The sequence below is a fragment of the Halictus rubicundus genome, unplaced genomic scaffold, assembly GCF_050948215.1.
Source record: "Halictus rubicundus isolate RS-2024b unplaced genomic scaffold, iyHalRubi1_principal scaffold0957, whole genome shotgun sequence".
In the NCBI taxonomy this organism is placed as follows: domain Eukaryota; kingdom Metazoa; phylum Arthropoda; class Insecta; order Hymenoptera; family Halictidae; genus Halictus; species Halictus rubicundus.
The window spans coordinates 1-12,504 of NW_027489498.1; the positions used below are offsets into that span (position 1 = coordinate 1).

Sequence of the window (12,504 nt, forward strand, 5' to 3'; positions counted from 1 at the left end):
AATATACCTGAATATACTGGAATATACCAGAATATACCAGAATATACCAGAATATACCATAATATTACTAGAATACAGAAGAATATACGCGAATATAACTGAATATACTAGAATATACCAGAATATACCAGAATATACCAGAATATACCATAATATACCATAATATTACTCGAATATAGAAGAATATACGAGAATATACCATAATATTACTAGAATATAGTAGAATATACCAGAATATACCATGATATTACTAGAATATAGAAGAATATACCAGAATATACCATAATATTACTCGAATATAGAAGAATATACGAGAATATACTCAAATATACTAGAATATAGCAGAATATAATAGAATATACGAGAATAAAGCAGAATATGCCAGAATATACTTGAGTATACCAGAATATACCATAATATTACTCGATTATAGAAGAATATACGAGAATATACCAGAATATACTAGAATATAGCATAATATACCAGAATATACCAGAATATACCATAATATTACTAGAATATAGAAGAATATACGAGAATATACCTGAATATACTAGAATATAGCATAATATACCAGAATATGCCAGAATATACCATAATATTACTAGAATATAGAAGAATATACGAGAATATAAATGAATATACTAGAATATACCAGAATATACCAGAATATACCATAATATTACTAGAATATAGAAGAATATACGCGAATATAACTGAATATACTAGAATATACCAGAATATACCAGAATATACCAGAATATACCATAATACTACTCGAACATAGAAGAATATACGAGAATATACCATAATATTACTAGAATATAGTAGAATATACCAGAATATACCATAATATTACTAGAATATAGAAGAATATACGAGAATATACCATAATATTACTAGAATATAGAAGAATATACCAGAATTTACCATAATATTACTAGAATATAGAAGAATATACGAGAATATACCTGAATATCCTAGAATATAGCAGAATATACCAGAATATACCAGAATATACCACAATATACCATAATATTACTAGAATATAGAAGAATATACGAGAATATACCTGAATATACCAGAATATACCATAATATTACTAGAATACAGAAGAATATACGCGAATATAACTGAATATACTAGAATATACCAGAATATACCAGAATATACCAGAATATACCATAATATACCATAATATTACTCGAATATAGAAGAATATACGAGAATATACCATAATATTACTAGAATATAGTAGAATATACCAGAATATACCATAATATTACTAGAATATAGAAGAATATACGAGAATATACCTGAATATCCTAGAATATAGCAGAATATACCAGAATATACCAGAATATACCACAATATACCATAATATTACTCGAATATAGAAGAATATACGAGAATATACTCAAATATACTAGAATATAGCAGAATATAATGGAATATACGAGAATATAGCAGAATATGACAGAATATACCCTAATATTACTAGAATATAGAAGAAAATACGAGAATAGACCTCAACATACTAGAATATAGCAGAATATGCCAGAATATACCATAATATTACTAGAATATAGAAGAATATACGAGAATATACCTGAATATCCTAGAATATAGCAGAATATACCAGAATATACCAGAATATACCAGAATATACCATAATATTACTAGAATATAGAAGAATATACGAGAATATACCTGAATATACTGGAATATACCAGAATATACCAGAATATACCAGAATATACCATAATATTACTAGAATACAGAAGAATATACGCGAATATAACTGAATATACTAGAATATACCAGAATATACCAGAATATACCAGAATATACCATAATATACCATAATATTACTCGAATATAGAAGAATATACGAGAATATACCATAATATTACTAGAATATAGTTGAATATACCAGAATATACCATAATATTACTCGAATATAGAAGAATATACGAGAATATACCAGAATATACTAGAATATAGCATAATATACCAGAATATTACTAGAATATAGAAGAGTATTCGAGAATATACTAGAATATAGCAGAATATACCAGAATATACTTGAGTATACCAGAATATACCATAATATTACTCGAATATAGATGAATATACGAGAATATACCAGAATATACTCGAATATAGCATAATATACCAGAATATTCCAGAATATACCATAATATTACTCGAATATAGAAGAATATACCAGAATATACCATAATATTACTAGAATATAGAAGAATATACCAGAATATACCATAATATTACTAGAATATAGAAGAATATACCTGAATATACTAGAATATAGCAGAATATACCAGAATATAGTTGAATATACCAGAATATACCATAATAACTCGAATATAGAAGAATATACGAGAATATACCAGAATATACTAGAATATAACATAATATACCAGAATATTACCTAGAATATAGAAGAATATCGAGAATATACTAGAATATAGCATAATATACCAGAATATACCATAATATTACTAGAAATATAGAAGAAATATACCAGAATATACCATAATATTACTAGAATATAGAGAATATACGAGAATATACCTGAATATACTAGGAATATAGCAGAATATACCAGAATATAGTTGAATATACCAGAATATACCATAATATTACTCGAATATAGAAGAATATACGAGAATATACCAGAATATACTAGAATATAACATAATATACCAGAATATTACTAGAATATAGAAGAATATTCGAGAATATACTAGAATATAGCAGAATATACCAGAATATACTTGAGTATACCAGAATATACCATAATATTACTCGAATATAGAAGAATATACGAGAATATACCAGAATATACTAGAATATAGCATAATATACCAGAATATTACTAGAATATAGAAGAATATTCAAGAATATACTAGAATATAGCAGAATATACCAGAATATACTTGAGTATACCAGAATATACCATAATATTACTCGAATATAGAAGAATATACGAGAATATACCAGAATATACTAGAATATAGCATAATATACCAGAATATTCCAGAATATACCATAATATTACTAGAATATAGAAGAATATATGAGAATATACCATAATATTACTAGAATATAGAAGAATATACCAGAATATACCATAATATTACTAGACTATAGAAGAATATAGCAGAATATACATAATATTACTACAATATAGAAGAATATACGAGAATAATACAAGAGTATACTAGAATATAGCAGAATATACTAGAATATAGCAGAATATACCAGAATATACCATAATATTAGTAGAATATAGAAGAAATATACGAGAATATACCTGAATATACTAGAATATAGCAGAATATAATAGAATATACGAGAATATAGCAGAATATGCCAGAATATACCATAATATTACTAGAATATAGAAGAATATACGAGAATATACCTGAATATACTAGAATATAGCAGAATATGCCTGAATATACCATAATATTACTAGAATATAGAAGAATATACGAGAATATACTCAAATATACTAGAATATAGCAGAATATAATGGAATATACGAGAATATAGCAGAATATGACCAGAATATACCCTAATATTACTAGAATATAGAAGAAAATACGAGAATAGACCTCAACATACTAGAATATAGCAGAATATGCCAGAATATACCATAATATTACTAGAATATAGAAGAATATACGAGAATATACCTGAAATATCCTAGAATATAGCAGAATATACCAGAATATACCAGAATATACCAGAATATACCATAATATTACTAGAATATAGAAGAATATACGAGATATACCTGAATATACTGGAATATACCAGAATATACTAGAATATACCAAGAATATACCATAATATTACTAGATACAGAAGAATATACGCGAATATAACTGAATATACTAGAATATACCAGAATATACCAGAATATACCAGAATAACCATAATATACCATAATATTACTCGAATATAGAAGAATAACGAGGAATATACCATAATATTACTAGAATATAGTTGTATATACCAGAATATACCATAATATTACTCGAATATAGAAGAATATACGAGAATATACCAGAATATACTAGAATATAGCATAATATACCAGAATATTACTAGAATATAGAAGAGTATTCGAGAATATACTAGAATATAGCAGAATATACCAGATATACTTGAGTATACAGAATATACCATAATATTACTCGAATATAGAAGATATACGAGAATATACCAGAATATACTCGAATATAGCATAATATACCAGAATATTCCAGAATATACCATAATATTACTCGAATATAGAAGAATATACCAGAATATACCATAATATTACTAGAATATAGAAGAATATACCAGAATATACCATAATATTACTAGAATATAGAAGAATATACCTGAATATACTAGGAATATAGCAGAATATACCAGAATATAGTTGAATATACCAGAATATACCATAATATTACTCGAATATAGAAGAATATACGAGAATATACCAGAATATACTAGAATATAACATAATATACCAGAATATTACTAGAATATAGAAGAATATTCGAGAATATACTAGAATATAGCAGAATATACCAGAATATACTTGAGTATACCAGAATATACCATAATTTTACTCGAATATAGAAGAATATACGAGAATATACCAGAATATACTAGAATATAGCATAATATACCAGAATATTACTAGAATATAGAAGAATATTCAAGAATATACTAGAATATAGCAGAATATACCAGAATATACTTGAGTATACCAGAATATACCATAATATTACTCGAATATAGAAGAATATACGAGAATATACCAGAATATACTAGAATATAGCATAATATACCAGAATATTCCAGAATATACCATAATATTACTAGAATATAGAAGAATATATGAGAATATACCATAATATTACTAGAATATAGAAGAATATACCAGAATATACCATAATATTACTAGACTATAGAAGAATATACCAGAATATACCATAATATTACTACAATATAGAAGAATATACGAGAATATACAAGAGTATACTAGAATATAGCAGAATATACTAGAATATAGCAGAATATACCAGAATATACCATAATATTAGTAGAATATAGAAGAATATACGAGAATATACCTGAATATACTAGAATATAGCAGAATATAATAGAATATACGAGAATATAGCAGAATATGCCAGAATATACCATAATATTACTAGAATATAGAAGAATATACGAGAATATACCTGAATATACTAGAATATAGCAGAATATGCCTGAATATACCATAATATTACTAGAATATAGAAGAATATACGAGAATATAAATGAATATACTAGAATATAGCAGAATTTACAAGAATATACATGAATATACCAGAATATACCATAATATTACTCGAATATAGAAGAATATACGAGAATATACTATAATATTACTAGAATATAGGAGAATATACCAGAGTATACCATAATATTACTAGAATATAGAAGAATATATGAGAATATACCATAATATTACTAGAATATAAAAGAATATACCATAATATTACTAGACTATAGAAGAATATACCAGAATATACCATAATATTACTACAATATAGAAGAATATACTAGAATATAGCAGAATATACTAGAATATAGCAGAATATACTAGAATATAGCAGAATATACCAGAATATACCAGAATATTACTAGAATATAGAAGAATATACGAGAATATAAATGAATGTACTAGAATATAGCATAATATACCAGAATATACCATAATATTACTCGAATATAGAAGAATATACGAGAATATAAGATAATATTAGTAGAATATAGGAGAATATACCAGAATATACCATAATATTACTAGATATAGAAGAATATACCAGAATATACCATAATATTACTAGAATATAGAAGAATATACGAGAATATACCTGAATATACTAGAATATAGCAGAATATACCAGAATATAGTTGAATATACCAGAATATACCATAATATTACTCGAATATAGAAGAATATACGAGAATATACCAGAATATACTAGAATATAACATAATATACCAGAATATTACTAGAATATAGAAGAATATTCGAGAATATACTAGAATATAGCAGAATATACCAGAATATACTTGAGTATACCAGAATATACCATAATATTACTCGAATATAGAAGAATATACGAGAATATACCAGAATATACTAGAATATAGCATAATATACCAGAATATTACTAGAATATAGAAGAATATCAAGAATATACTAGAATATAGCAGAATATACCAGAATATACTTGAGTATACCAGAATATACCATAATATTACTCGAATATAGAAGAATATACGAGAATATACCAGAATATACTAGAATATAGCATAATATACCAGAATATTCCAGAATATACCATAATATTACTAGATATAGAAGAATATATGAGAATATACCATAATATTACTAGAATATAGAAGAATATACCAGAATATACCATAATATTACTAGACTATAGAAGAATATACCAGAATATACCATAATATTACTACAATATAGAAGAATATACGAGAATATACAAGAGTATACTAGAATATAGCAGAATATACTAGAATATAGCAGAATATACCAGAATATACCATAATATTAGTAGAATATAGAAGAATATACGAGAATATACCTGAATATACTAGAATATAGCAGAATATAATAGAATATACGAGAATATAGCAGAATATGCCAGAATATACCATAATATTACTAGAATATAGAAGAATATACGAGAATATACCTGAATATACTAGAATATAGCAGAATATGCCTGAATATACCATAATATTACTAGAATATAGAAGAATATACGAGAATATAAATGAATATACTAGAATATAGCAGAATTTACAAGAATATACATGAATATACCAGAATATACCATAATATTAATCGAATATAGAAGAATATACGAGAATATACTATAATATTACTAGAATATAGGAGAATATACCAGAGTATACCATAATATTACTAGAATATAGAAGAATATATGAGAATATACCATAATATTACTAGAATATAAAAGAATATACCATAATATTACTAGACTATAGAAGAATATACCAGAATATACCATAATATTACTACAATATAGAAGAATATACTAGAATATAGCAGAATATACTAGAATATAGCAGAATATACTAGAATATAGCAGAATATACCAGAATATACCAGAATATTACTAGAATATAGAAGAATATACGAGAATATAAATGAATGTACTAGAATATAGCATAATATACCAGAATATACCATAATATTACTCGAATATAGAAGAATATACGAGAATATACGATAATATTAGTAGAATATAGGAGAATATACCAGAATATACCATAATATTACTAGAATATAGAAGAATATTTGAGAATATACTAGAATATAGCAGAATATACCAGAATATACTTGAATATACCATAATATTACTAGAATATAGAAGAATATACGAGAATATACCAGAATATACTAGAATAGAGCATAATATACCAGAATATGCCATAATATACCATAATATTACTAGAATATAGAAGAATATAGAAGAATATACCTGAATATACTAGTATATAGCAGAATATACCAGAATATACCATAATATTAGTAGAATATAGAAGAATATACGAGAATATACCTGAATATACTAGAATATAGCAGAATATAATAGAATATACGAGAATATAGCAGAATATGCCAGAATATACCATAATATTACTAGAATATAGAAGAATATACGAGAATATACCAGAATATACTAGAATATAGCAGAATATGCCTGAATATACCATAATATTACTAGAATATAGAAGAATATACGAGAATATAAATGAATATACTAGAATATAGCAGAATTTACAAGAATATACATGAATATACCAGAATATACCATAATATTACTCGAATATAGAAGAATATACGAGAATATACCAGAATATACTAGAATATACCAGAATATACCATAATATTACTCGAATATAGAAGAATATACGAGAATATACGATAATATTAGTAGAATATAGGAGAATATACCAGAATATACCATAATATTACTAGAATATAGAAGAATATTTGAGAATATACTAGAATATAGCAGAATATACCAGAATATACTTGAATATACCATAATATTACTAGAATATAGAAGAATATACGAGAATATACCAGAATATACTAGAATATAGCATAATATACCAGAATATGCCATAATATACCATAATATTACTAGAATATAGAAGAATATAGAAGAATATACCTGAATATACTAGTATATAGCAGAATATACCAGAATATACCATAATATTAGTAGAATATAGAAGAATATACGAGAATATACCTGAATATACTAGAATATAGCAGAATATAATAGAATATACGAGAATATAGCAGAATATGCCAGAATATACCATAATATTACTAGAATATAGAAGAATATACGAGAATATAAATGAATATACTAGAATATAGCAGAATTTACAAGAATATACATGAATATACCAGAATATACCATAATATTACTCGAATATAGAAGAATATACGAGAATATACTATAATATTACTAGAATATAGGAGAATATACCAGAATATACCATAATATTACTAGAATATAGAAGAATATTGGAGAATATACTAGAATATAGCAGAATATACCAGAATATACCATAATATTACTAGACTATAGAAGAATATACCAGAATATACCATAATATTACTACAATATAGAAGAATATACGAGAATATACCAGAGTATACTAGAATATAGCAGAATATACTAGAATATAGCAGAATATACCAGAATATGCCAGAATATACCAGAATATGCCAGAATATACCAGAATATTACTAGAATATAGAAGAATATACGAGAATATAAATGAATATACTAGAATATAGCATAATATACCAGAATATTCCAGAATATACCATAATATTACTCGAATATAGAAGATTATACGAGAATATTCCAGAATATACTAGAATATAGCATAATATACCAGAATATTCCAGAATATACCATAATATTACTAGAATATAGAAGAATATACCAGAATATACCATAATATTACTACAATATAGAAGAATATACGAGAATATACCAGAGTATACTAGAATATAGCAGAATATACTAGAATATAGCAGAATATACCAGAATATACCAGAATATACCAGAATATTACTAGAATATAGAAGAATATACGAGAATATAAATGAATATACTAGAATATAGCATAATATACCAGAATATTCCAGAATATACCATAATATTACTCGAATATAGAAGATTATACGAGAATATACCAGAATATACTAGAATATAGCATAATATACCAGAATATTCCAGAATATACCATAATATTACTAGAATATAGAAGAATATACCAGAATATACCATAATATTACTAGAATATAGAAGAATATACGATAATATACATGAATATACTAGAATATAGCAGAATATACCAGAATATAGTTGAATATACCAGAATATACCATAATATTACTCGAATATAGAAGAATATACGAGAATATACCAGAATATACTAGAATATACTAGAATATACTAGAATATAGCAGAATATACCAGAATATACTTGAATATACCATAATATTACTCGAATATACAAGAATATACGAGAATATAGGACAATATACCAGAATATACCATAATATTACTAGAATATAGAAGATTATACGAGAATATACCAGAATATACTAGAATATAGCATAATATACCAGAATATTCCAGAATATACCATAATATTACTAGAATATAGAAGAATATACCAGAATATACCATAATATTACTAGAATATAGAAGAATATACGAGAATATACCTGAATATACTAGAATATAGCAGAATATACCAGAATATAGTTGAATATACCAGAATATACCATAATATTACTCGAATATAGAAGAATATACGAGAATATACCAGAATATACTAGAATATACCAGAATATACCATAATATTACTCGAATATAGAAGAATATACGAGAATATACGATAATATTAGTAGAATATAGGAGAATATACCAGAATATACCATAATATTACTAGAATATAGAAGAATATTTGAGAATATACTAGAATATAGCAGAATATACCAGAATATACTTGAATATACCATAATATTACTAGAATATAGAAGAATATACGAGAATATACCAGAATATACTAGAATATAGCATAATATACCAGAATATGCCATAATATACCATAATATTACTAGAATATAGAAGAATATAGAAGAATATACCTGAATATACTAGTATATAGCAGAATATACCAGAATATACCATAATATTAGTAGAATATAGAAGAATATACGAGAATATACCTGAATATACTAGAATATAGCAGAATATAATAGAATATACGAGAATATAGCAGAATATGCCAGAATATACCATAATATTACTAGAATATAGAAGAATATACGAGAATATACCTGAATATACTAGAATATAGCAGAATATGCCTGAATATACCATAATATTACTAGAATATAGAAGAATATACGAGAATATAAATGAATATACTAGAATATAGCAGAATTTACAAGAATATACATGAATATACCAGAATATACCATAATATTACTCGAATATAGAAGAATATACGAGAATGTTAATGGTTGTAGAAAAATAACGCCATCTTACTGTTCACACAACTATATTATATTAATAAACTTGGTAGTATAAAATACATAAATGAAAAGTATAACGTATCTACATATTGCAACGGTATCACAGAGAACAGTCTTCTGTCTTATAATCATCAGTCTTTGTGGTAACATAGATGGGTAACCTTACATGTAATACTATTAATATTGCACGGCGCCGATAGGCGTCGCTGTATAGCGGGATCTTCTTCATTTCTCCCACTTTCCGCTATGCAATCCCATATTGTTTATGCATCTGTCATGAAAGATTCGCTTCAATCCTTTTGTCATTATATCGGCCAGATTGTTGTCAGTTGACACATATGACAATTCAACCTCGCCATCTTCAATCATTTCCCTGACAAAATGACATGCGATGTCAATATGTCTGGTGCGGCTTTTCTCTACTCTGCTGTTAGAGAAATATATCGCAGCTCGGTTGTCACAGTACACCATACATTTGCCTGAAACATAGCTAATTATTTTTGTCTCTGCAAGGAACATATTTACCCATTTAGCCTCTTTCATTGCATAGGATAGCGCAATATATTCGGCCTCCATGGTCGACAAGGCTATGCTTTGTTGCTTTTTGGTGCTCCAATGGATCATGTTTTTATCCAAGTACATTATCATTCCTGAGCATGATCGTCTTTGGTCTACGTCTCCTGCCCAATCAGCATCGCTGTATATATTTATTCTGGGCTTCCCTTCACACCGTTTATATATCAACTCGTACTCCTTCGTCTTTGTTAAATATCTGAGTACGTGTTTAGCTTGACCCCAATGAATTTTGCCTGGGTTAGCATTGAATTGTGACAGTTTCGTCACTGCGAACAGAATATCCGGCCTGGTATACAGTGCCAAATACATGAGGGATCCGATAACTTCCCTATACGGAACGCGTGCCATGTTTTCTTTCTCCAGGTCTGTCGTAGGACTATCATTCGTAGATAATATAACTCCCGACTCCAATGGTGTGGCAGCTGGACGGCAATCAGTCATGTTGTATTTCTTCAACATTGAATCTATATACGCCTTCTGTGACAATGCTATGTCACCGTTATTTTTTTTTGTTCTATTTTTACACCTAGAACGTGACTCATTTCGCCTAGATCACTGGATTCATAGGCTTTTGTGATTTTACTCACTATTGTATCAATCTCGGATTTATTTTGTGAGAATATTAATAAATCATCCACGTATACGACTATTATAGTACGTGAATCCTGACTAGTATATGTGCAGCTAATATCCGGCCTGGTATACAGTGCCAAATACATGAGGGATCCGATAACTTCCCTATACGGAACGCGTGCCATGCTTTCTTTCTCCAGGTCTGTCGTAGGACTATCATTCGTAGATAATATAACTCCCGACTCCAATGGTGGTAGACGCATATAAATGGTTTCATCGAGTTTTCCATATAAGTAAGCACATTTGATGTCAACGTGTCTGGTATGCCAGCCGTAAACAGCTGTAATTGCTAACAGGAGTCTGATTATTGTAAAACTCGCAACTGGCGAATATGTCTCTGTATAATCTACTCCTTTTCTCTGTGTGTGTCCCTGCGCGACTAACCTAGCTTTATAGCGAGATATGTTGCCTTCTGCGTTGGACTTTAATTTGTAAACCCATCTGGAACCAATGCACTTGTGTCCTTTCGGTAATTCGACCACTTCCCACGTTTTCCTACTTTCGAGGCTATCAATTTCTTCTTTCATGGCACTTTGCCATTTCGATGCTTGCGGCGAATTCAACGCTTCCTCCAGCGTTTGAGGTTCAGA

General features: G+C 26.8%; 1 pseudogene; it reads right to left on the reverse strand.

Moving 5' to 3' along the window:
• Window positions 1-10,930: 10,930 nt before the first annotated feature.
• Window positions 10,931-11,722, reverse strand: LOC143364762 (uncharacterized; annotated as a pseudogene).
• Between the last annotated feature and the right edge of the window lie 782 nt (window positions 11,723-12,504).